Consider the following 26,088-nt stretch of genomic DNA (forward strand, 5'->3'; position numbering starts at 1 on the left):
GCTTAGAATTACGCCACCTTAAACACGGCCTAAACATAGCCCATAAAATCATCTGCCACAATGTCTTTCCTGTCAATGACTACTTCAGCTTCAACCACAACAACACTTGAACACACAACAGATACAAACTTAAAGTAAACCGCTCTAAACTTAACTGGAGGAAATACGACTTTAGTAACCGAGTAGTTGATGCATGGAACTCACTACCAGACTCTGTAGTATCATCACATAACCCCCAAAATCTTATCCTTAGACTATCCACTGTTGAGCTCTCCCGATTCCTAAGAGGTCAATAAGGGTAGTGTATAACTGCACCAGAGTGCCTTTCGTCCCCTGTCCTAATGTTTCTCTTTTACTAGTATCATGTATAAAAATATTATTTTATCTTTGTATACCACCAATATGTACTTGACAAAACAAATAAATAAATAAATAAATATAGACTGTAAGGAGAAAGGGAAAGAGAACCAAGTCATTTGGTGCCACATGTTATCATGGCTACTTACCTGATCTCCTCTCTCCACAACCCAATAAGGAAAGATTAGTACACTTTTAAAACACTACTTCTAATCCCTAAACTTTGCTCCTAGATGCTTTGGTTGACAGGGTTGGAAATTACCAAGAAGTTTAATAGGAGGAAGGGTGTCCTACTCCATCCAGGTCCTGATAAAAGTCAACCACCTGAGCAACCATTGCCATTTCTACTCCCTTCCATTCCCATCTCTGAATCTTGACATTTGCTTCATTTTGTACAACCAAAAATGAATTACAGTATACATAAAATGACACTGAGCTTTCTTTCTTTCCTTTCTTTCTTTTTCTTCTCTTTCTCTCTCTCTCTTTCTTTCTTCTTCCCCTTCCTCATCTCTCGTCTCTTCCTCCTCCTACCTCCTCCAGGTGTCAAGGAAGATAGATATGACTGAGTAAAATAGTTAATGCAGCTAAAATATTTAAAACTATTATATTTAAGGTCTTAAATGTTATCAATTATGTTAGCTCCCTTATTTCACTAGTTAGGGTATGCCAAGCCTAGGGACAACTAGGGAAAGTGAATCCTTGAAATATTGCCAGACACACCAACCAAATTTGTGTGCAGACCTTAATAGATGCCTTTAAAAAAATTAGGTGTAAAACATAAGGTATTTTATATAATTTTGACATGACAAGGGACTGGGAAAAATGTTTTAATCATTCATTCATTGAGTAAAACTCATGCATACCAAACTTCATAGATATCAATTTGGAAAGCAAGAATATTGTTTCACTGCTTGATAACTAGGTGCAAAGAGCTTTGTTAGAAAAATATGAAGTTCTTTGAATTACATGGTCACGCTCACTAATCTCAGTACATTTTTTTTTACAAATGCTTGTAAACTGAAAATCATTCCGTATAAGTTATTTCTGTGTCTGTAGCAAGAAGCAAGTACAACACATTGTGTTGTGGTTGGCTCTGGCCCAGCTCCTGCCCCAAGGAATGTGGAGGTGGATGCAGGGGAAACATCAATATGTCATAGGCCTGTTTTATTGCCGACAGAGTCAGGTAGTGCAGTTTCCTCGGATGAAGAAGAAGGTGGGGGAGACTCGGAAGAAGGGGGCTTGGCACATAGCCCAGTAAGCCAATCTCCATTATCTTTGGTTGTTTCAGATGAGGAAGTGTTAGACCCACGCTTGTGCAGACTTATGCATAGAGAGACCAATTGAGGAAATATTACAGGAGATAAGAGAGGCCACCTGTGTTTGGGTGGGGCTCTAGTAATTAGAGCTGCTGATATAAATAGCAGCATGCTGGCTTGGGCTGTTGTGGAAGATTATCTGATCGTTGTTCTTCAGGACTGTGCCTTGCTGTTTCCGGACTTTGTTGATTTTTCATGACTTTGAAACCAAAGCAGAGCAAAGTGTGTGTGTCTCACTTTGTGGAAGAAGGAAGGCTGTGACGTTTCTTCACAGCTGCTAGCTAAGTACTTAAGGACTGATTAAGGGGATTGTACACACTACCAGGTTGTTTTGGGACGAGTGCTCTTTGCAATACAAAAAGGGTGCTTTGTTTCTTTTGAATTTTTGTGATAAAGAACATTGTTTTTGAACTTTCAATTTGTACCCTTGAATTTTTTGGAGACTCGTACCATAGAGCCCGACAGAACAACATTATTATTATTATTATTATTATTATTATTATTATTATTATTATTTATTGGATTTGTATGCCGCCCCTCTCCGCAGACTCAGGGCGGCTAACAACAATGGTAAAAACAACATGTAACAATCCAATTTAATAAAACAACTTTGTATGTATGAAAATACATACATTGTATGTATTTTCCAACTAAAGAATCACAGCTGTTTATTTACTTAACAAAAAGCTGGTCTGCCCTCCACAATATTGCAATCTATAACCAATTCCTAAACAGGAAAGAATTCCCCTGTGTGATTAGCAAAAAAAAAAAAAAAAGTGCATGCAAATAAGCAAAGAGACATGTGCTGCATTGTAAACATCTCCAGCAAAGCACAACTGATTCAATCTGCATAAAAGGAGGTTAAAACCAAATTGGTTGTAATGTAATTTAATTTCATTTTCTGCCATTTCTATTTACTTGATACAACAATCATATATGAACTGGGAAGGGCCAGACAAACCACGAACATTCCACAATTGTATTGCAGACAGGAAAATGAATGCGACCAGCCGTTTGCTTGCTACCCACAAGAAAGTTTATGAAGCTTATCAGATATTGCTCATTCATTTGCAAGTCAATATTAATCTTCTTACAGGAAGAGAAGAAAACAAGATAAACCAATGATTCTTAAGCATGACAGGTAGATTTATAGGTGGCCTTGATAGGTGCCATATAAAATTAAATAAATCAATAGGGCCTGAGATAATGTTTGGAAAAGTATTATGTTCTTGTTTTGTAAGGAAAGATTCAGTGCTTCCTATGTAATAACAGACAGATTTTAATTATTTGTTTGGGAGGTGGGGGAAAGATTAATAAGTATTAAGAGAATGTAGATAATAAGTGGCACTCGTTTTCCTTTTAGCAGACAGTAAATGAGATGAGAGGTATATAAAGAAAGTACTAAGTTGGCAGAAACATTTTTCAGCAAGTTTGCATTTGCTATATGGTGATGCTTATCATTATTCATGCTGCTTTTATATTAATAAAATAAAATTGCAATTTGAACATAAGAGAAAGAAAAGTTGATCTAGTTATGCTTTTTGTTCTGCTGGGCTCTATGGTAAGAGTCTCTTGAAAATTCAAGGGTACAAATTTCACACACACACACACACTTGAAAATTCAAAACAATGTTCTTTATCACAAAATTCAAAAGAAACAAAGCATCCTTTTTGTATTGCAAAGGGCATTCGTCCCAAAACAACCTTGCAGGCTGTACAATTCCCTTAATCAATCCTTAAGTACTTAGCTAGCAGCTGTGAAGAAATGTCACAGCCCTCCTTCTTCCAACGAAGTGAGACACACACACTTTGCTCTGCTTTGGTTTCAAAGGCGTGAAAAATCAATAAACAAAGTCCGGAAAACAGCAAGGCGCGGTCCTGAAGAACTGCGATCAGATAATCTTCCACAATGGCCAAACCAACACACTGCTATTTGTATCAGCAGCTCTAATTACTAGAGCCCCACCCAAACACAGGTGGCCTCTCTTATCTCCTGTAATATGTCCTCAATTGGTCTCTTCTACGCATAACTCTGGGCCTGCGTGGGTCCAAGACTTCCACATCCGAATTGACCAAAGATAATGGAGATTGGCTTCCTGGGCTGTGTGCCAAGCCCCCCTCTTCCAATCACTCCCACCTTCTTCTTCGTCCGAGAAAACTGCACTACCTGACTCTGTCGGCAATAAAACATGTTGATGTTTCCCTTGCATCTACCTCCACATTCCTTGGAGCAGGAGCTGGGCCAGAGCCAACCACAACAGCTTTTATTACTTTTATAATTAGGTTTTGATTAAACCTACCTTTATATTTTATTCAAAAAGAGAAGAAAATAGGATAGAAAAAGGAAGAGAGGAGAGAAATAAAACAAAGTAAAAAAAAAAAACTAAACCGGGGAATTAACCTATAAGTATACAGAACTAGGTTAATTTTTTCAATACTCCATTAATTGGTTTTTAGTAAACTTAATACAATGTACCATTTTGGAAACTACAGGTTGCTGTTAAAATCCATACAATAAATAAATATCAATAAATATTATCACTGATAATCCATTTTGCAATTTATAAATTTGTTGGGTTTTTGTTGAATGAATTTCCCTGTCCCCTTCTCTTTATAAAAATAACACGGGGTTGGATGGAACTAATTCTTTTTCAATATGTATCCAAAATGTTTAATATGCTGTTTATTATTATATATAATCTTAAGAACATTTATTTCTGTTCAATCAGGTCATAGATATTTGCATAGACCATCTGGCATACATAGATGTAGCCAAGCTATAAAGGGATACAATCCAATCTATGATTCAGGTGAAACATCTAACTTGATTATTGAGTTTGAAATTTGGAACTCTTCAACCATATCATTCTTTTAACTCCTATAGTATTTTGAATTAAATTCTTGGTTATTTAATTGGACCATATATCATTTGCTATTGCTCTCTGCCAATCATTCAATAACTGGTTTTCAATTTTCTTTGGATTCATTATTAAGAGAAAATTAAACCTTGGTAGATAGAATATTTCTTTTTATATCTGCTGTTCTTCATAAGACATCTTGAAATATTCACCATTATATATTTTTCCAAATCTGTGAACAATTCCTTTGAAATAAATCTTTATTATTTTATGTCAGGTAGATTCCTAGATATTTGACCTTTTTAGCAATGATACCGAACATCATTCTTTAATAAAAAAAATTGGTTTTATCTTTTATGTTTCATTAAATATTTGAATTTTGTCTCTATTAATTTGATAACGTGAAACTGAACTATGCTATTGTTACGTATCCATTATCAATTCTAATAGTCCTTTGGCTAAATAATTATAAGTACAACATCATCAGCATATAATTTCAAATATTCTTGACTTTCTAATTCAATTCCTTAAAAAAAATTGCCAGGGTATTAGTGCCAAGAAAAATAAAAGTAAAAATACAACAGCGTTAGTATCACTCGTCAATTGCTGATAGTGTTCAACTTACAACAGTTCATTGTTGTTCAGTTGAAGTTACAATGGCATTGAAAAAGTGACTTATAATAGTTTTTCGCACTTATGACCATTGCAGCATCCCTATGATCACATGATCAAAATTCAGTGTCTTGGCAACTGACTCATTCTTATGACATTTGCAGTATACTGAAATTGTGTGATCCTCTTTTGTGACCTTCTTAAAAACCAGTGGGAAGCCAGATTCACTTAACAACCATGTTATTTGTTTAACATCTGCAGTGATTCACTTAACAGCTGTGGCAAGAGAAGTCATAAAATGGGGCAAAACTCACTTAACAAGTGTCTCACCTATAAACAGAAATGTTGGGCTCAATTGTGGCCATATGTTGAAGACTACCTCTATAGTGTTGCTTTGCACCACAAAATGAATAGTAGATAAATTTGATAAACAAATAAATAATATCTGCTGTGAACTGATTTTTTTTGTATTGATTTATTGGATTTATATGCCGCCCCTCTCCACAAACTCGGGGCGGCTCACAACAAAGTAAAAACAATACATAATAACAAATCCAATACCCACCAATCCAATTACAATGTTAAGCTAAAAAATTCATAAAAAACAACCCCAGAATATTAAAAAACAAGCACACGATCAATCTAACACCAAAACAACATGGGCAAGGGGGAGATGTTTCAGTTCCCCCATGCCTGACGGCAGAGGTGGGTTTTAAGGAGTTTGCGAAAGGCAAGGAGGGTGGGGGCAATCCTAATCTCAGGGGGGAGTTGGTTCCAGAGGGTCGGAGCCGCCACAGAGAAGGCTCTTCCCCTGGGTCCCGCCAGACGACACTGTTTAGTCGACGGGACCCGGAGAAGGCCAACTCTATGGGACCGAACCGGTCGCTGGGATTCGTGCGGCAGAAGGCGGTCCCAGAGATATTCTGGTTCTTGCCTAATTTAGATAATGCCCTTGCCTAAATAGCCTGATGTCTGTGAATTCAAAGGTGTGAAAATAAAGTTGAAAGCAACTGTATGTATCTAATTTCAAGCCCTACTGCCCTCATCATAATACAGAGCATTAGCTCAAGGATAAAATTAGAGATCACTTCTGCATATGAGTAAAATATAGCATTTCCAAAAAGCTAAGAGAAGCTAGTAGCAGATCAAAGCATTTAAAAAGGAATCCCTTTAACATACACTTGAAATTCAGAAGCACTTTCATTTTTTTTAATGAAAAATGCACTGCTTTAATTAGTGTTTACCGAACAAATTGCTAGCGGTATCAGCAGCAGCAGCTTTCTTTTAAAAATATAATTAATGGCTTATTCACTTTCCTTAAAACCACAAAAGATTCACATCTATAACTTTCTGGGCAACTAGGTGATTCTGTACCTTTCAGGAGAATGGAATTTAATTTGATGTTATAACCTATCGAATGTTCAAAATGATTTAAGTACACGTTTGCTGTGCTTTTTCCAAAAGCATCAGAAGCTTTATGGCTGTACATAGGATGGATTTGTATAGCCACTGCTGATTGGCTAATCAAACGACAGGAGAAATAAAATGCTGTCAGTGGCCGGCTTGGGTACAGGCAAGCCCTTAAAAGCGATTTCCCTGCAGCCAGCTGGCAGTTTTGTATTGCAATCCAGCTAAGAACAATAGAAGTGCTGAACTGTTCCTACGTCTCGGCTCTTCATTCCCGCACAATCTAACACATTTCTTCCTTTAATTTCTGTTGGTCTGTTATGCCAGTGTTTTTCAACCAGTGTGCCGCGAGACATGGTCAGGTGTGCCGCGAAGAAGGAAGCTCAGGTTCCGGTCTCGCAACTTTTTGCTGAGAGAGAGAGAAAGAAAGCGAGAGAGAGAGAAAGAGAAAGAAAGCAAGGGAGAGAGAAAGAGAGAGAAAAAGAGAGTGAGGAGAGAAAGCAAGAGAGAGAAAGAAAAGAGAGAAAGCAAGAGAGAGAGAGAGAAAGCAAGATAGAAAGAAAGCAAGAGAGAGAGAGAAAAGGAGAGGAAGGGAGAGAGAGAAATGAGCAAAAAGGGGAGGAAATAAGAGAAATGAGAAAATGATTGAGACAGAGAATGAGAGGAAAGAGAGAGAAACAAAAGAGAGAGAGAAGTGACTCTTGATTTAAAGCATATGATAAAAAGCACCCAAAGAATAAGAGAGAAAAACCCCCCAGCCCTCACCTGTTTTTGGAAATGGTTCAAGAGTGTGTATACACACACACACACACAAGGGTGGGGAAGAGACAGGGATGGAAAAAGAGAGGAGAGTGTCTTAGGGTGTCATTTTGTGTCATTTTGGTTGGTGGTGTGCCCCAGGATTTTGTAAATGTAAAAAATGTGCCGCGGCTCAAGAAAGGTTGAAAATCACTGTGTTATGCTACCACATTCCGATAGGCCATAAGTACTCTCTTTAGCCTGCTGACATCAGAAGAGGCTTTGTGATTAATCACAATTTACAATCTCCTGAGATTGAAGCAGTCAGAACAGCTAAGAGTACAGAGATGCTATCAGTGAGGGATAGTTTAAACTGTCTGATGCCATATTTTTAAATCACACTTTTCCATGGGGAAAAGTGCGGACTGATTATTTACCAACTAAAATATATACTGGTAATTCATGTAATCGTGAATTTATTATTTTTTAATAAACAACAACCTAATACTATTTATATAAAAATAAGTAATTAAATAATAAGGAAAAGTAAAGATAACAAAAAATAAAAGTACTGTAGTAGGAAAAAGAAGATGATTAAGAAACCAGTGAAGAGTGAGAGAAAGGAAAATAGCAATGCAAGCAATGCATTATATGTATAGACATTAAAACTTTAATTTTGAGAAAACGCTCAATAGGAGAAAAAAGTTTTACTGATTAACATCTTTCACTGACAACTTCACAATATTATCAGTTACTATATATTATATGAAAGCATTTCTCAAACAAAAGAAAATAAGGATAAGAAATATACTGCTCAAAAAAATAAAGGGGGAGCAAAATAGAGTAATTCCACATTAATATGCAATGATATCACAACAATCTAATTTATAGTCTCACAATTGTAGCAGTTATTTATTCCAAAAGTGACTTTGTACCAGTTCTCCAGTAATATATGTTTCAAGTTTTAAAGTTCTTCCAAATTTGTAATCTTGCAGTCTCATTCTCAGCACCATCTCTGCCAGGTTTTTTGCTTAGTCATCCACCGTTGCTGCTTTTCAACTCCCTTCATTTCCGTCCTCTCATTCTAGTATTATAACGTTCACTGAAATATTTCCTCTGGGTTTTCACCTTCCATTAGTTCTGGATTTAAGTCCATATCTGCTACACAAAGTTCTCTCCTTTTGTTCTTCTCTGGCAATCTTTCCCCATATAAATTCCATGATCTTTTTTCGAGTTGAACCACCACCCACTTGTTTCTAGCCAAATTGCTAATTAACCAGCATACATTCTACTTCGTTTTTCCTTCAGACGCATTATTCACCATCTCTCCTCCTGCACACTCACTGTCAATCTCTTGTTCTTTTTACATCCTCCCTTATATTTAGTTTCATTCTTGGCAATTTCTTTAACAATTTTCAGCTCTTTTTTCACAGTCACCGCTAAGTTCCGCCCAGAGCTTCTCTCTTTGCTCTAAATGTTTAGACCACTCACTGTATAATTCTTTCCACAGCAAATATGGGATTCCATACTCTTACATCAGATGTAGTCTGCTTCCTGGTCTCTTGTTGTTAGTTATGGCTTCAGATCCACCATGTTAGGATAACATGACTGGGCACTTTCATGCTGGATTATAGAGAGTGCCCTTCATCCCAGCAGGCAGCTGCTTTCCACCAGGCTGTTGCTCAAGATGGCCCTCTGCTTCACCAAGTCCTCCAAATTTTCTGTGACCTGAAATGTCTCCAAACATGAAGTAAAGCAGATTCAAAGGACAGAAGTCATCCTTCTTCTTCTGCACTGCCCAATGTCACCACCACCAACGTCACCACTGGAAGTCCGTGAATTGTTCATTTTTTCTTATGACATAACTGTTATAAATTATTTTTCTTAATTCTAGTTGGTAAAGTTTTTGATCAATAACTAAGGTATTGTTATTGACTTAAGTATCTTTATGGTCTTAATTGGATAATAGCACTATGAGTGCTTTTATAATTTAAACAATACTTATTATTATCCTTTGATTTGTAACAGATTTTTAGCAAGATATTTGGACCTGAATTAAATATTGAGAAATTTACATTCTTGCAAAATTACAGCTCAAACTAAAGAATACAAATAAAATCAACAGACTGAAAACCTACAACTTCAGGAGCTTGTCATATGATTATGAGGTAATGGTAAAAAAAAAGCTATGGGTAACTATATTTCACAAATATAAAGTTTGAGGACTAAAATTCATGCTGGATTGTAAAAATATGTTCCAAGGCACCAGAATAGAAGCTTTAGTTCCTAACACCATGGGAAATGTGTCTTTTCCGATGATCTTAGGCGACCCCTGTGAAATAGTCGTTTGACCCCCAAAGGGGTCCCGACCCCCAGATTGACAACCACTGGTTTAGACCTTCCTATTGATGTAACCTGCTTTTTTAACCCTGCTGTTTGAGTCCCTGTAAAAATTTTTTCCTGCATATCTGAAACTTGAAATTTCATGACTTTTCATCATTTCAGGGGTTCTCTCTATGAGAATTTTTTTTGGGGGGTGGGGGGCTTAGTTTTTGCTTGGCAAAAAAAGTTACAAATCTTCTGTTCCCGGGTCACCCTGACCCGGACTGAAAACTCTTCATTTGCAGTGCTTATGTTTGGTCTTTTTGAAAGCTTTTTTCACTTGGAAAGTAGTCTGAACATTTCTTCACACAATGATATGAAAATTGAACTGAAGAAATTAATCCTTATTGGTTTATTTTGTACATAAATATGCCTCCCCCCCCGTTTTTGTGAATTTTCTTTAGGTTTATTGATAATTATGCCTGCAAAATGCATTCTATTTTACTAAAGTTGGTGTGGGATTGGTAGCTTGAACATTTCTGAATATAAGAAAAATATAAAGGAACTGAAAAAAAAGATTCTTATTGGTTTTTTAATATCAGAAATAAGGCCTCCCCCTCCCCCTCGGCTGCTTGCAACCATTTTCACTTTTTATTTTTTTATGCTCCAAATCCGAAATATTCTTTAAAATCTTAGGCATTCATTTACTCAATTTAACAATGCTGATCATCAAAAAATTTTTTTGGGGTGGTGGCTAATTGTTTTCTGGGCAAAAAAAAATCATAACTTCGAGTCTGTTTCTGTTCGTATATGACCGGACCAAAAATAATTTTTTTAGGTACTTGAATTTGATCTTTTTGAAAACTTTTTCAACTGGAAAACTAGTTTGAACATTTATGAACATAATGATATGAAAATTGAACTGGAAAAATTGAGACTTATATTTTTATTTTGATCAAAAAGCCCCTCCCCCCATCCTTTTTTAATTTCGTGTCAATTTCTATTTTTTAAGGCTACAAATCCCTAAGGAATTTTCCCCCAAAAGGTTTCATATACTAAATTGAACATTTCTGAATATAAGAAAAATATAAATGAACTGAAAAAAATGGTTCTTATTGGTTTATTTTTGCCACAAAAGGGCCACCCCCACCCCCCAGCCTTGCTATGTGCCATTATTGTCACTGTTTATACATATTTGTCTAGAAATATTTGGAATATCCTTTTGAAAATCAACCACATTGTAGCCAGAGAACTAATTTTATGAAACAAATCCATCTTACTAAAAAAAAGTATGTAAGTTTGAAATTAACAGCATAATTTTTATATAAATTGAAATAATTGAATACGGGGGGAGGCATACATTTATGTGCAAAATAAACCAATATGCATCAATTTTTCCAGTTCAATTTTCATATCATTATGTTCAGAAATGTTCAAGCTACCAATCCCACACCAACTTTAGTAAAATAGAATATATTTTGCTAGCAAAACTATCCATAAAGTGAAGACTATTTAAAAAAACCGGGGGGGCGTGCATTTCATCAACAAAATAAACCAATATGCATCAATTTTTCCAGTTCAGTTTTTCATATCATTATGTTCAGAAATGTTCAAGCTACCAATCCCATACCAACTTTAGTAAAATAGAATGTATTTTGCAGGCATAATTATCAATAAACCTAAAGAAAATTCACAAAAACGGGGGGAGGAGGCATATTTATGTGCAAAATAAACCAATAAGGATTAATTTCTTCAGTTCAATTTTCATATCATTGTGTGCAGAAATGTTCAGACTACTTTCCAAGTGAAAAAAGTATTCAAATTGACCAAACATAAGCACTGCAAATGAAGAGTTTTCGGTCCGGGTCAGGGTGACCCGGGAACAGAAGATTTGTTACTTTTCTTAAACAGAACAGGAGGGTTAAACATAAAATTGAGCAGCAGACTAGATTTGGCACTATTGTGTTTTGCTTTCAATAATAGTTTCGGCCTTACTCTGGCCTCATCAGCTAGCCATACCCTTCCTGGGATTTGATCCTGTAGCTTCTGCCTTGTAAGGCAGAGAATTAACCTATAGGGTTGATATTCCTGGAGGGGTCTGTAATATGGTAAATGATTTAGCTTTACTGGATAAATGGTCAAAGCAATGGAAACTGCAGTTTAATGTTTCCAAATGTAAAATAATGCACTTGGGGAAAAGGAATCCTCAATCTGAGTATTGCATTGACAGTTCTGTGTTAGCAAAAACTTCAGAAGAGAAGGATTTAGGGGTAGTGATTTCTGAAATGGGTGAGCAGTGTGGTCGGGCGGTAGGAAAAGCAAGTAGGATGCTTAGCTGCATAGCTAGAGGTATAACAAGCAGGAAGAGGGAGATTGTGATCCCGCTATATAGAGCGCTGGTGAGACCACATTTGGAGTACTGTGTTCAGTTCTGGAGACCTCACCTACAAAAAGATATTGACAAAATTGAACGGGTCCAAAGACTGGCTACAAGAATGGTGGAAGGTCTTAAGCATAAAATGTATCAGGAAAGACTTAACGAACTCAATCTGTATAGTCTGGAGGACAGAAGGAAAAGGGGCGACATGATCGAAACATTTAAATATGTTAAAGGGTTAAATAAGGTTCAGGAGGGAAGTGTTTTTAATAGGAAAGTGAACACAAGAACAAGGGGACACAATCTGAAGTTAGTTGGGGGAATGATCAAAGGCAACATGAGAAAATTTTATTTTATTGAAAGAGTAGTAGATCCTTGGAAAAAACTTCCAGCAGACGTGGTTGGTAAATCCACAGTAACTGAATTTAAACATGCCTGGGATAAACATATATCCATTGTAAGATAAAATACAGGAAATAGTATAAGGGCAGACTAGATGGACCATGAGGTCTTTTTCTGCCGTCAGTCTTCTATGTTTCTATGTTTCTAACCTCTAGGTCACAGGATCTGATCCTTTTCAGCTTTGTATCAGGGAGGGGCTATATGTTTTTTCTGTCAGATCACCCTGGTATATTGAAGGAGTGTCACAGTTCCTTTTTGCCTGTAGGCCCAACTCAGGGCCATTTCAAAGCATTTAATTTATTCATACCCGACAAACTACAGCAAAAACATGTTATATATATCTATATATATATTTCTTAAATACTGAAAAATGTTTGCATTATGAATGCTTAAAAAACTGAAGGCATTTTAACTTGATCTAATCATTTTAAATTGATAAATTTCAAAATGTATATAGTTAATTCTCTAAACAAGGAGAAATCAATCAGAAAAATCCTGTAAAGAAGGCTGCAGACATTCCCCCGCTCCTAGTGGGTCGCCTCGGGGTTCTCCAAATCAGAAGGCACAGACATGAATTTGTTCAAGGTGAGACGACCCTGACTAAGTTCAGGGGAGCTCCTTTTATTATAAACAGACATCTAGAGGATAGGATACATGTGACAAGCCAGGTCCAATACAAAATGTTTGCACAATACTGCAGCAAAGTTCATCCAATTGGAAAGGTACAACTCAACAGGTGAGTGAGTGAGGAATTTGCTGAACTATGCCTTTTGTGGAATGTGCTTAGGTTAGGAATCGTTTGGACTTTAGCATAGGTTAAACCTGAGTACGGCCCTTCAGCTATACACAGGCATTTCCATCTAAAAGTCAGACAGGGGACAACAGTACGTGTCCAGTAGCCTGGACACTATGTTGCAACATCAGGCTTCCATGAAATTAATAATAATAACAACAACAATAATAAATGTATTGATTTGTTATGGCATTTATATTTTTCTCAAAAAATTAAGGTTACTGAGTAAAGTATGAGGTAACTTGGATCCCTCTCATCCAAGTGAATAGGGGAAACAACTTCAATAAAGTAAGAAACACAAATTCACATATTGTGTTACATTTATTTAAGTGAAAACAACAAAATGATCTTTATAAAACTAACATCCTTATTCCTTGTTGCAAGTATAGATTAGATACTGTTAGTAATGATAGCTTGCAAGAACACATTGCTAGGTTGCATCTGAAGCAATTAGATGCAACCTGTATTCTATCATTAATATTTTCAGGAATATATGAAACAGCTGCCCTGAGTCCACGGAGAGGGGCGGCATACAAATCCAATAAATAAATAAATGAATGAATGAATGAATGAATGAATGAATAAATAAATAAATAAATTGACAATGTATCTTTCTATTCTCTTTTACAAAATCACAAATCAGGTTCTATATGGTCTACCTTCCTGCAAAATGATATAGCAATTCTTTCAGAAACTTCGTCACAAAGTGGCAATATAATTTTTTTTAAAAGATTTAATTGGATTTGTATGCCACCCCTCTCCGAGGACTTGGGACAGCTAACAACATATACAAAAAACAGTAAAAAACAGTAATAACAACCCAATTAATAGTACATTAAAAACAGTCTTAAAAATTCTAATTAAAAGCTATCATTACAATTCATTCAACAATCATACTAAACATTCATTGGTCAGAAGGGAAGATCTAAAAACCCGAGGCCTAGGGGCAAAGATGAGTTTTTAAATTCTTTTGGAAGGCAAGGAGGGTGGGGCCGTGAAAATCTCCGGGGGGAGCTGATTCCAGAAGGCCGGGGCCCCAACAGAGAAGGCTCTTCTCCTGGGTCCCGCCAGCTGGCATTGTTTGGTTGATGGGACCCTAAGAAGACCAACTCTGTGGGACCTCACCGGTTGCTGGTATTTGTGCAACAGAAGGCTGTCTCGTAGATAGTCTGGTCCTATGCTATGTAGGGCTTTATAGGTCATAACCAACACTTTGAATTGTGTCTGGAAACAGATTGGTAGCCAATGCAGACCGTGGAGTGATGAAGAGATATGGGCATATTTTGGAAGGCCCACAACTGCTCACGTGGCTGCATTTTGAACGAGCTGAAGTTTCCGAACACTCTTCCAAGATAGCCCCGTGTAGAGAGCATTGCAGTAGTCAAACCTCAAGGTGATAAGGGCATGAGTGGCCATGAGCAAAGACTCCCTGTCCAGATAAGGTGTACATTATAAAAGCAAATTTCCTAGTACAATTATATACATGTTGATTTCTATTTTTAGATTGTTGAATGTGATAAATTAAACACCAATTAATCTCTGCTTTCTTGAGCTACTAAAAAAGTATGCTCACTACAGAAAGAAATATAACTAATTTTCTCTCTATGTGAACATGTCTATGTGAACACACATCCATATTGTAAAAGAATTCCTGAAATCTGCATAAATATATGCTTGATATTTTATTACAATTCTCATTTTTGTATTTAGAAAATGCTATGGTAAATTAATACTATTTTAGAATCGATGGTCCTTTATGCTGTTTATAAGCATCAATAAAAGTAATATATGCATATGTACATACTGTATTTTGTTTAATATATTAATCCTGATAGTGTAAACTGGCATTTTATGAACGTATGACATCTTAGAAACAATCACATACAGTCAACAGGGGATATCAAAAGTAGCAAAATAAAAGAAGCACAAAGAGATTTTTATCAATAAACTCTCAACAGTATATTGTTCAATTGTACCTGAAATTGTTCAGTGAAATAACTGTTCTTTGGTCCAGTCTCTGTTTTCCAAGCCTCTCACTGCGTTGGATTCACCAGTTCTCCTCCAAATTCATTTTCTGAAGATAAAAAACAAATAATAAATTCATAACTAAATAATATAATAAACATTCATCATTTCTTGCTCTCTTATTGTGAGAGAACATGCAAACAAATGCTGAACTGAGCAGAAGGATCAGAATAGCACACATTTTTATGTCAACGCTTGTAATAGCAAAACTGCTACAAAGATCCACAATATAGCCAGAATCAAGAGATTGTCATTGTTTAAAAAATTGAAACATGGAGCTGAATACATTTTTTAAAAGTTTTATATTCAGTTCATCATAATTTAATTTGTAAATCTACTGCAGTATACACATATTTCTTCCAATATTCAAATGGGTCCATATTTTGACTGGTATTTTTGTAATCTTTTGAAGTTACAAGAATGTACAGAAAGCATAACATTATTATATTGCTCTTATAAATATATATAATTGATGTTTATAGCCAGTAAACGCTCATTAGCTTATATTCAAATTGATAAACAACATAGAAACTATTTAGTGGATCTTGTTTTTTCAAAAACCAAAATCTAAAAATGAAATTTAGGATTTTATATGAGGTTGACAAAAAAGACTGAATTAAAATTTCATGCAGATACTGTATTGTTTTCTGACACGGAAAACTAAATTTGACTGGAGCAAATTTTCATACTTTAGTAATCATTTACTTCACCCCAAAATAGTTACACAGGAAAAAATAATTTCCATATATCACAAGACAAGATTGAAATTAAAGGACCAAATGTTTACCCAGGAAGACTGTATTAAGCTCAGAAACTGATCAAAGGCAGGTGACATGAAACCACATGTTTCAATCTCAGGCATTGTTCTCTCAACATGTTGGCTAAAATTCAGGGCTTTCTAATCTACATCTTCAGTCAGGTCCATTCTCTTAAGAAGCCACTACATTATTACCTTTCTATTGTTAAATTTATGTCTAGCTGTACTCTAATTTAATGTTCCAATCTTGAACATAATGTATGTATATATATATGAATATGCATTGACATGTTATTCTATTCTAGTACTAAAATTCATCAAATATTGGATTTCAAATCACAAATGACTCAAATAAATCCTGCATATAGGTAGTCCTTGACTTGTGACCACAATTGGGATCTTAATTTTGATTGCTAAGCAAGGTGGTTGTTAAGTGAGTCACAGCCAATTTTATGACCCTTTTGTGATATGATTGTTATGCAAATCCTTGCAGTTGTTAAGTGAACATATAATTTTTAAGTGGATCTGGCTTCTACTATTGACTGCTTGTCAAAAAACAGTTGGGTCACATGATCCCAGGACACTGCAACCATTGTAAACATATGTCAATGGCCAAACACCAAAATTTTGATCATGTGACTATGAAGATGCTACGAAGTGGGAGGATTGGTTGTAAATATTTCAATGCCTCTGTAACTTTGAACAGTTGCCAAATGAATGATTGTAAATCAAAGACTACCTGCTGCAAAGCATCTCTTTCAAAGGATTTGTGTACCTTTACTTCTAACATTATTGACCTATTTTCTATTGAACTATAAAAATATATAATCTTCCTGAACATACTTATGGCTCTCGCAATACAGAGTCTACAAATAATTGTCATAGTGAGATCTTCAGTGTAAAGTTTTCTTACAATAGAGCTGTGATGCTAATTTGACGCTGTTACAATCTGTTTGGGATTAATGTGTGGAGCAATTAATTATTTTTTTTAATACAGGACTTACTGTTCAAGGTTACAAAGCACAAAGCAGCATTAAAAATTCCAAACATCTGCGATAGAAGCATTATTAAAATGAGAACAGGTGATTCATTTAAACCTTTTGTTTCTGATACAGAGCTCTTATTCAAATGTACTAATTAGACACTACATATGACAATAGGAGCAGATATATTAATGGGATGCAGTGGAATATGTCAGGAAAATAAAGATATGTTAGAAACTCGACAATCTATTTATGAGCAATGGAATTCTACAAAATAATCATACCATACATCTTCAGAGCAGATATTTTATTAGGTTGCATATACAATTTTTCTTTCAAAAGGTTTGCTTAAAAATGAAAGATCTGGGATTGAAGATATTTCCATGTTCTAACTTGCCCCTAAAAATAGCAAAGTAAAACAAAACTGGTAACAAAATTAACAAATCTTATTTTAATATAGTCTATGAAGATTAAACAGCTGGATATATAAATTGTTTTAGGTACATAACTATAAATGCCCACTAGAATTTTCTACCAGTGCCTGTTCATGAAAGATTTGGTGAAAAAAAGTTTTATACTTTCTTTTTCAAAATCTATTGCAAGACTAAAGAATTACTTTGCATACAATAATGAAGTAAATAATGATACATTTTCCCGATTTGCAAAGTCCCTTCTGCAATGGCTGAACTGTTTAAAATATATACATATCAGCAAACGCAAATATATTACAATATCAATTTATTATTTAATAATAATTAATTACTATTAATATTTAATAATAATTAATTAATATTAATTAACCGTTCAGCCTTTGCAGAAGTAGGGGGTCCGCAAACAGTGTGCTTACCATTATTAAACTGGTTCTGGAATAATTGAAAACATTTAAGATTTTGCTTATTTTTCTGAACTATCCTAAGATTATATACATTTGATTGCATTTTAATTAATTAATTTAATTAATTAAAATGCTGATTTGATTTGAAAAAAGAAAAAAAATATGTAAATGTGTGAAGTAGGGGATCCGCAAACAGTGGTCTTACCATTATTAAACTGGATAATGGTAAGCACACTGTTTGCCGACCCCCTACTTTGCACATTTACATTTTTTTTCTTTTTTCAAGTCAAATCAGAATATGTCTTCTACTAAAATAACACTGCTTAATACATCTCTATGTATATACATCCATTGATAAGATGCACAAATATAGCCACATTGCGTCAGTGAATTGAGAAAAAGTTACTTTTAAATGAGAATTAGATCAAACAACTATCCGAGTTCAAAAATTTTAGAACTGCATTTGTGACACAACTAACAATTACAAAAGAGAAAGAGGATGTCTTACATAAAAAGAAACAATAAATAATTTAAAAAATGCAAGGTATTGAAGAATTCAGCCTTTGCCAGCCAAACATGAGTGAAGGATAGTAATGCTTTAAAGATTATATTGGTCCATTTGTGTTAAATAATAACCGTTACTTGGCATAAAAATAAAAGAAAGAAAAGGTTAAGAGAAGGGGTTGGAAGGGTAAAACCTACAAGAAGTAGAATTTTTGAGAGACTAAAAGAGAATGGATGAAATGGGAAAGGTCAATAGAAAAGAAGAAGGGTTAGATAATTGTATATAATTAAGCTTTAATTAAGTTTTCTTATATAAGATTGATGGTGGAATATTATAACATTTTTTAGAATTATTATTTTACATTTAATCACATGAACACTATTAGTTTTGTATAATTGTGTATAATTAATCAGCACAATTATTTTGTTAAAAGTTTTTTTTATAAATTCATGAACTCAATCTGTATTTCATGAACTCAATCTGTATAGTCTGGAGGACAGAAGGGAAAGGGGGGACATGATTGAAACATTTAAATATGTTAAAAGGTTATAAGGAGGGAAGTGTTTAATAGGAAAGTGAACACAAGAAGAAGGGGTCACAATCTGAGGTTTACTTACAATTTAATTTAATTTAATTACAATCTAGACTTACATTCCTGGGCCTAAAAAACTTAGAACTAAGATGCCTTAAACATGATCTAAGTATTGTCCACAAGATTATATGCTGCAATGTCCTGCCTGTCAATTATTACTTCAGCTTCAACCACAACAACACAAGAGCACAAAAAAGATTCAAGCTCAATATTAACCACTCCAAACTTGACTGTAAAAAATACAACTTTAGTAATAGAATTGTTGAAGCGTGGAACTTATTACTGGTCTCCATAGTATCATCCCCTAACCCCCAACATTTTACCCTTAGACTGTCCATAATAGACCTCTCCAGATTCCTAAAAGGTCAGTATGAGGGGTGTGCATAAGTGCACTCGAGTGCCTTCCGACCCCTGTCCTATTGTCTCTCCTATATCCTATATAACTTCTCTTCTATCCCTATATCTTTCTTCTATTCTCTCATTGATTATTTTATCCTATACTCTCTCTTCTATTCTTTCTCTAATTCTATTTCCTCGAAGGTGTCCTTTATTACCTTCATTGTGTATTAGACAAAATAAATAAGTAAATAAAATAAATAAAACGTGAGAAAATATTATTTTACTGAAAGAGTAATAGATGCTTGGAACAAACTTCCAGCAGATATGGTTGGAAAATCCATAGTAACTGAATTTAAACATGCCTGGGATAAAATTCATCCTAAAATAAAATGCATAAAATAGCATAAGGGCAGACTAGATGGACCATGAGGTCTTTTTCTGCCGTCAATCTTCTATGTTTCTATATTTCTATAAGTTAATAATTCTATATTAGATTGATGATGAACGAGAAAAAAGAATAAAGAAAAGAAGGAAAACAAATTATGCTATAATAGACGAATTGCTGAAAGTTTATACATTTGAATAATTAATACTTTTCTTTATAAGATTTGTTTTTATAAAAGATTTCCCGGATCCCTACAAGGAGGCACTTGTGCGCCCCCTCCTCAAGAAGCCTTCCCTGGACCCAGCCATTCTCAACAACTATCGACCAGTCTCCAACCTTCCCTTTATGGGGAAGGTTGTTGAGAAGGTGGTGACGCTCCAACTCCAGCGGTCCTTGGAAGAAGCCGATTATCTAGGTCCTCAGCAGTCAGGATTCAGGCCCGGCTACAGCACGGAAACTGCTTTGGTCGCGCTGATGGATGATCTCTGGCGGGCCCGGGACAGGGGTTTATCCTCTGTCCTGGTGCTTCTTGACCTCTCAGCGGCTTTCGATACCATCGACCATGGTATCCTTCTGCACCGGCTGGAGGGGTTGGGAGTGGGAGGCACTGTCCTTCAGTGGTTCTCTTCCTACCTCTCTGGTCGGTCGCAGTCGGTGTTAGTGGGGGGTCAGAGGTCGACCTCTAGGTTACTCCCTTGTGGGGTGCCTCAGGGGTCGGTCCTCTCCCCCCTACTATTTAATATCTACATGAAACCGCTGGGTGAGATCATCCAAGGGCATGGGGTGAGGTATCATCAGTATGCAGATGATACCCAGCTATACATCTCCACCCCGTGTCCAGTCGGCGAAGCAGTGGAAGTGATGTGCCGGTGCCTGGAGGCTGTTGGGATCTGGATGGGTGTCAACAGACTCAAACTCAACCCGGATAAGACGGAGTGGCTGTGGGTTTTGCCTCCCAAGGACAATTCCATCTGTCCGTCCATCACCCTGGGGGGGGAGTCACTAACCCCCTCAGAGAGGGTTCGCAACTTGGGCGTCCTCCTCGATCCACAGCTCACATTAGAGAAACATCTTTCAGCTGTGGCGAGGGGGGCGTTTGCCCAGGTTCGCCTGGTGCACCAGTTGCGGCCATATTTGGACCGGGAGTCACTGCTCACAGTCACTCATGCCCTCATCACCTCGAGGCTCGACTACTGTAATGCTCTCTACATGGGGCTACCTTTGAAAAGTGTTCGGAAACTTCAGATCGTGCAGAATGCAGCTGCGAGAGCAATCATGGGCTTTCCTAAATATGCCCATGTCACACCAACACTCCGCAGTCTGCATTGGTTGCCGATCAGTTTCCGGTCACAATTCAAAGTGTTGGTTATGACCTATAAAGCCCTTCATGGCACCGGACCAGAATATCTCCGGGACCGCCTTCTGCCGCACGAATCCCAGCGACCAGTTAGGTCCCACAGAGTTGGCCTTCTCCGGGTCCCGTCAACTAAACAATGTCGTTTGGCAGGACCCAGGGGAAGAGCCTTCTCTGTGGCGGCCCCGACCCTTTGGAATCAACTCCCCCCAGATATCAGAGTTGCCCCCACCCTCCTAGCCTTTCGTAAGCTCCTTAAAACCCACCTCTGTCGTCAGGCATGGGGGAATTGACATGTTCCTTCCCCCCTAGGCTTATAAAATTTATATATGGTATGCTAGTGTGTATGATTGGTTTTAACTTGTGGTGTTTTAAAATTAATTTAAATATTGGATTTGTTTACATTGTATGGCGATTGCTGTGAGCCGCCCCGAGTCTGCGGAGAGGGGCGGCATACAAATCTGATTAATAAATTAATAAATAAATAACATAAATTTGATTTAATGTTGAAAAAAATTAGATAAATACTGAAATTGTTGGAATGTTTTATGATCTGTATAATTATCTTTATATAAGATTATATAATTTATAATTTCTTTTTGTTGTAGAAATTTTAGATAGAGTAACATCAATGCTGGGATTTATTTATTTATTTTATTTATTTATTACTTAGATTTGTATGCCGCCTCTCTCCGAAGACTCGGGGCGGGATGCTTGTTTGTTAACTATAAAATGGAAAATGATTCGATGTATTCAGGGAAGGACAAGAAGGAGGAAGAGGAAGTAGAAAGGAAGGGGCGGGAGGGAGGAAGGAATGAAGAAAGAGGGAGAGAGAAAGAGAGAGAAAGAAGGTGGAGGAAGATAGAGGAAGGAGAGTAGTAGCCACCCAGAATCCCTTGGGAGTTGGTTGGCATACAAATCTGAATAAATAAATACGTAATAGTATGAAATATAGAAGGAAAATTGACGGAAGATAAAAGTATAAAATTCAAATTTAGGATATTTATTTATGGCATTTTGGATGGAAATGTATAATTATGTATATTTTGATATTATGGTATATGTATATTTATGCAAAGTTGGTGAAAAAATAAAACATTCTTTTTAGAAAAGATATGGCTCCGTGTGCCGTCTATGGCATGCATGCCATAGGTTCACTATCGCAGCAGTACTGGTATTCCATTTTCTTTATTATCAACAGAAACTCTTAATTAAGCTCTGACAATTGAAACCTCACTGAAAGCATCTATGTAAATATGGAATTAGAGATAAATGAATGTAATAGAGTAGCAATATAGAAATAGCATCTAGACTTATATACCCCTTCATAGTGCCTTTACAGACCTCTCTAAGTGGTTTACAGAATCAGCATATTGCCCCTAACAGTCTGGATCCTCATTTTACTCACCTTGGAAGGATGGAAGGCTGAGTCAATCTTGAGCCAGTGGTGAGATTTGAACTGCTGAACTACAGTTAGCAGTTAGCCGAAGTTGCCTGCAGTGCTGCACTCTAACCCCTGCACCACCTCTGCTCTAATCTTATGACAATCTACTGTGTACTCTTTACTCATTACAGTCTAATGTTATGACAGTCTACTGTACATTCCCAGCCAACTGGCAGACATAAAGTGGCATTTTCCTGGGACTTATGACAAAACCCCTTTAAAAGAGGAAGCAAAGCAGTAAAGAGTGATCACAATTATAGTGACACCTACTGAAGATCTAGCTCTGCAAACAAAATAACTACTTTTAAGTAGTTCACTGACAATTTTATCCACTCAAAAGTGGAAAAGAGAAACATGGGAATCTATCGCTTGGCTCAGTAATAACAACAACAATAACAAAACAACAACAACAATAATAATAATAATAACAACAGAGTTGGAAGGGACCTTGGAGATCTTCAGAGAGGGGCGGCATACAAATCTAATAAATAGTAATAATAATAATAATAATAATAATAATAATAATAATAATAATAACAACAACAACAACAACAACAACTTCTGCTTAGGCAGGAAACCCTATACTACTTCAGACAAATGGTTATCAATAAATAATAATAATAACAATAATAATAATAATTTATTAGATTTGTATGCCACCCCTCTCCGAGGACTCAGGATGGCTCACAATAAGACAATACACAACTGTATCAAACATCTTAAAAACTTCCAGGGTTGGAGCATTCACAATTTCTGGAGCAAGCCGTTCCACTGATTAATTGTTCTGACTGTCAGGAAATTTCTCCTTAGTTCTAAATTGCTTCTCTCCTTGTTTGTTTGTAATATGACAATGTATGGCAGAATAAATAAAATTAGCGGTGCACTGGGAGAAATTGTTGTCATCTTGAAATCTATAAACATTGAATTTGGTCAGAGGAGTATGCTGAACCTCAGCAAAGGTTTCAAATATCTTAGAAAAATAGGTCAGATTTCATGATTATACGTTCAGAAAGAAAAAAGAAAAATAATTCTCAAGGAAATACAAAATGGACAAGTTTCAACCCATTACATGTAAAAAATAGAGGGGGTGTATGGGTGTCACTAAATGGATGCATGGGAACTATTTGATGACCATCAGCTTTTAAGTCAAGTCCGGTCGGTATAAGTCTATTTTAATCAAGAATCAGCATCAAGAAGAAAGAAGCTGCCAAATCTGCCCATGACATAAGGAATTCAAAAGGACCAGGCTCCCAGCACCCACAGTCAATCGAGAATCACTGCTTTTTATTGGAGGAACGTATTGGCAAAGCAGACAAATGGTTATCAAATGTCTTCAACACTATTGTAGTCTCTGGATACGTGCCTGCTGATTGGGCTACAAGCGTCACCGCTGCCCTTTTCAAGAATAAAGAGGACCTGGCAGATTGCTCCAATTTGCCTTCTATCACACACAATGAAAATATGAATGGTTCATCAACCAGCACCTACCTGACGTTGTGAAAATTAATACCAATAATGTGGCTTTGTTAAAGGTATAGGTATGATGCCACCCTCAGATCACATGCTCACGGAGAGAACCCGAGATAAAAGGAAGACATTACATTTGGCTTTTCTTGATCTTGAAAAAGCCTTTGATCATGTTCTGCATCAGCTAATTATTATTATTATTATTATTATTATTATTATTATTATTATTATTATTATATATTAGATTTGTATGTCGCCCCTCTCCGTAGACTCGGGGCGGCTTACAGCAATGATAAAAACAATATATAATAACAAATCTAATAGTTAGACTCTAAAATAACAATAATACATTTAAAAAGTCTAAAAAACAAGAAACCCCAATATATAAAAACATACATACAGTCATATCATACACAAATAACTACATAGGCAGGGGGAGATGTTTCAGTTCACCCACGCTTGATGGCAGAGGTGGGTTTTAAGGAGTTTATGAAAGGCAAGGAGGGTGGGGGCAGTTCTAATCTCTGGAGGGAGCTGATTCCAGAGGGTCGGAGCAACTCATAATATGGGTCTAGCTGCTTTATACAAATACAAGCAGTCGTGTGAGATAAGCTGCAGGCCTTTCCAAAAGTTTTCAAGTGATAATTGGCGTTCGCCAAGGCTCAGCATTATCCCATTGCTTTCATTTTCATCATGAATACGATCATGCAAGAACTGTGACATGACATCCTTTGCACCTTGCTCTCCGCTGCTGATGTCCTGCTCACAGATGTCACCAGAGAACTGCAGCAATATATGCAGATGTTGAACAACAGCCTTAACTAATTTGGTCTACACATCAACATCAAGAAGGGTAAATGCTTGAGACCAGCCCAAGCACCTTCACTATACAAGCTAGCAATGGAGATCTAGTAAAGACCAACAGATTCCATTCCTTAGGAACCCATCTGCAAGATGACAGTATCATTAACGATGAACTGTATGCAAGAGTGAGCAAAGCATAGCTACAATCTTGTCTTGGTTAACAGGAGAAAAAAGCAGCAGAAAAATTGCACAAGAGGGGTCCTTGGTGCTCTCTAAGCTTGTTTGTTTTCTTGAAAACACTTCATTACCCTAACTAGGTAGTATCAGTGCAGAAAAGAATGCTATTTGCTGTTAGTTTATATTCTGGTGTCTTGCCTATCTATGTCAGTGGGGGCAGTCTTAAGGATTCTTTGTTTGGGCTGTTTATTAATGGCTCTTTGGCAGTTTTTTTATTACTTGATTGGTTCGAAGTTGACCCTGGAGTTAATCTATGCTGATCTGAGTACTGATTATTGGTAGAGAGGATGCACAAGGCACACTTGGGTTAAATGATACAAACAAAATGTTTAAAAAGTTATGATATTTATGTAATTACTTACTAAGCATATCTAAATTATATTAAAGCAACCAAAATATCTCTACAATCCCCAAGGTACTTTTGAGCACACCTAATGTTTGGGAATTGAAAGCTGATTTTTTTTTTCAATTTGGCACACCCTAAATTGAATTAAAGTCTGACTAACTTGAAATGGGCTAGGCCCATAATAGCAAAGTTATGGCATAGGTGCCACAGGTGGCACACAGAGCCATATCTACGGGCACATGAACAGTTGCTCTAACTCAGCTCCAGCATACATGCATGTGGAGGCCAGCTCATTTTTGGCTGGCTCCACCCAATTCTATCCTTTCCTGCAGGAGTCTCCACAAAGCCCATTTTGGATGCCAGGTAAGTACAGGGCTTGCACGGAGGCTCAGGGAGGATGTTTTCAGCCTCCGGAAGGCCTCCGGGAGGGTGAGAGGGGCCATTTTCACCCTGCCCAGGCTCCAAAAAAGCCTCTGTAGCTGGGAAAGGGAGAAAAACGGGCCTACTGGACCCACCAGAAGTTGAGAAATGGGCTGTTTCCAGCCTCCAGAGACTTCAGGGAGGCCTGCTGGGCCCAAAGCAGGGCCTGGGAGGTCATGCGCACCTGCATGAGCAAGCATGGGGGCTGCACACACATGCACAGGGGTGGGGCAGCACAAGAGGTTGTGTGCGCATGCGCATGGGGAGCGCATGGGGCATTGAATTATGGGTGTGGGGATGTGTGTTAGCATGTGCAAACACACTTTTAGCACCTGAGGGAAGAAAGGTTCACCATCACTTGGCTAGACCACAGTTAAAAACAACAACAACAAAACTCTCAGTGGAATTTACGG

The 26,088-nt window shown here is 36.7% G+C and overlaps 1 protein-coding gene across 1 annotated transcript in view; it reads right to left on the bottom strand.

Annotated features, from left to right (window-relative positions):
* The window catches only part of MYT1L (myelin transcription factor 1 like), a 312,289-nt gene that overhangs the window by 220,387 nt on the left and 65,814 nt on the right, over window positions 1-26,088 (bottom strand). Inside the window, exon 2 of the mRNA XM_070732934.1 lies at window positions 15,159-15,256. The gene's annotated coding sequence lies outside the window, so the exon portion shown is untranslated. The remainder of the gene's footprint in view (window positions 1-15,158; window positions 15,257-26,088) is intronic.

This window comes from Erythrolamprus reginae, chromosome 1 (genome assembly GCF_031021105.1).
Source record: "Erythrolamprus reginae isolate rEryReg1 chromosome 1, rEryReg1.hap1, whole genome shotgun sequence".
Taxonomy (NCBI): domain Eukaryota; kingdom Metazoa; phylum Chordata; class Lepidosauria; order Squamata; family Dipsadidae; genus Erythrolamprus; species Erythrolamprus reginae.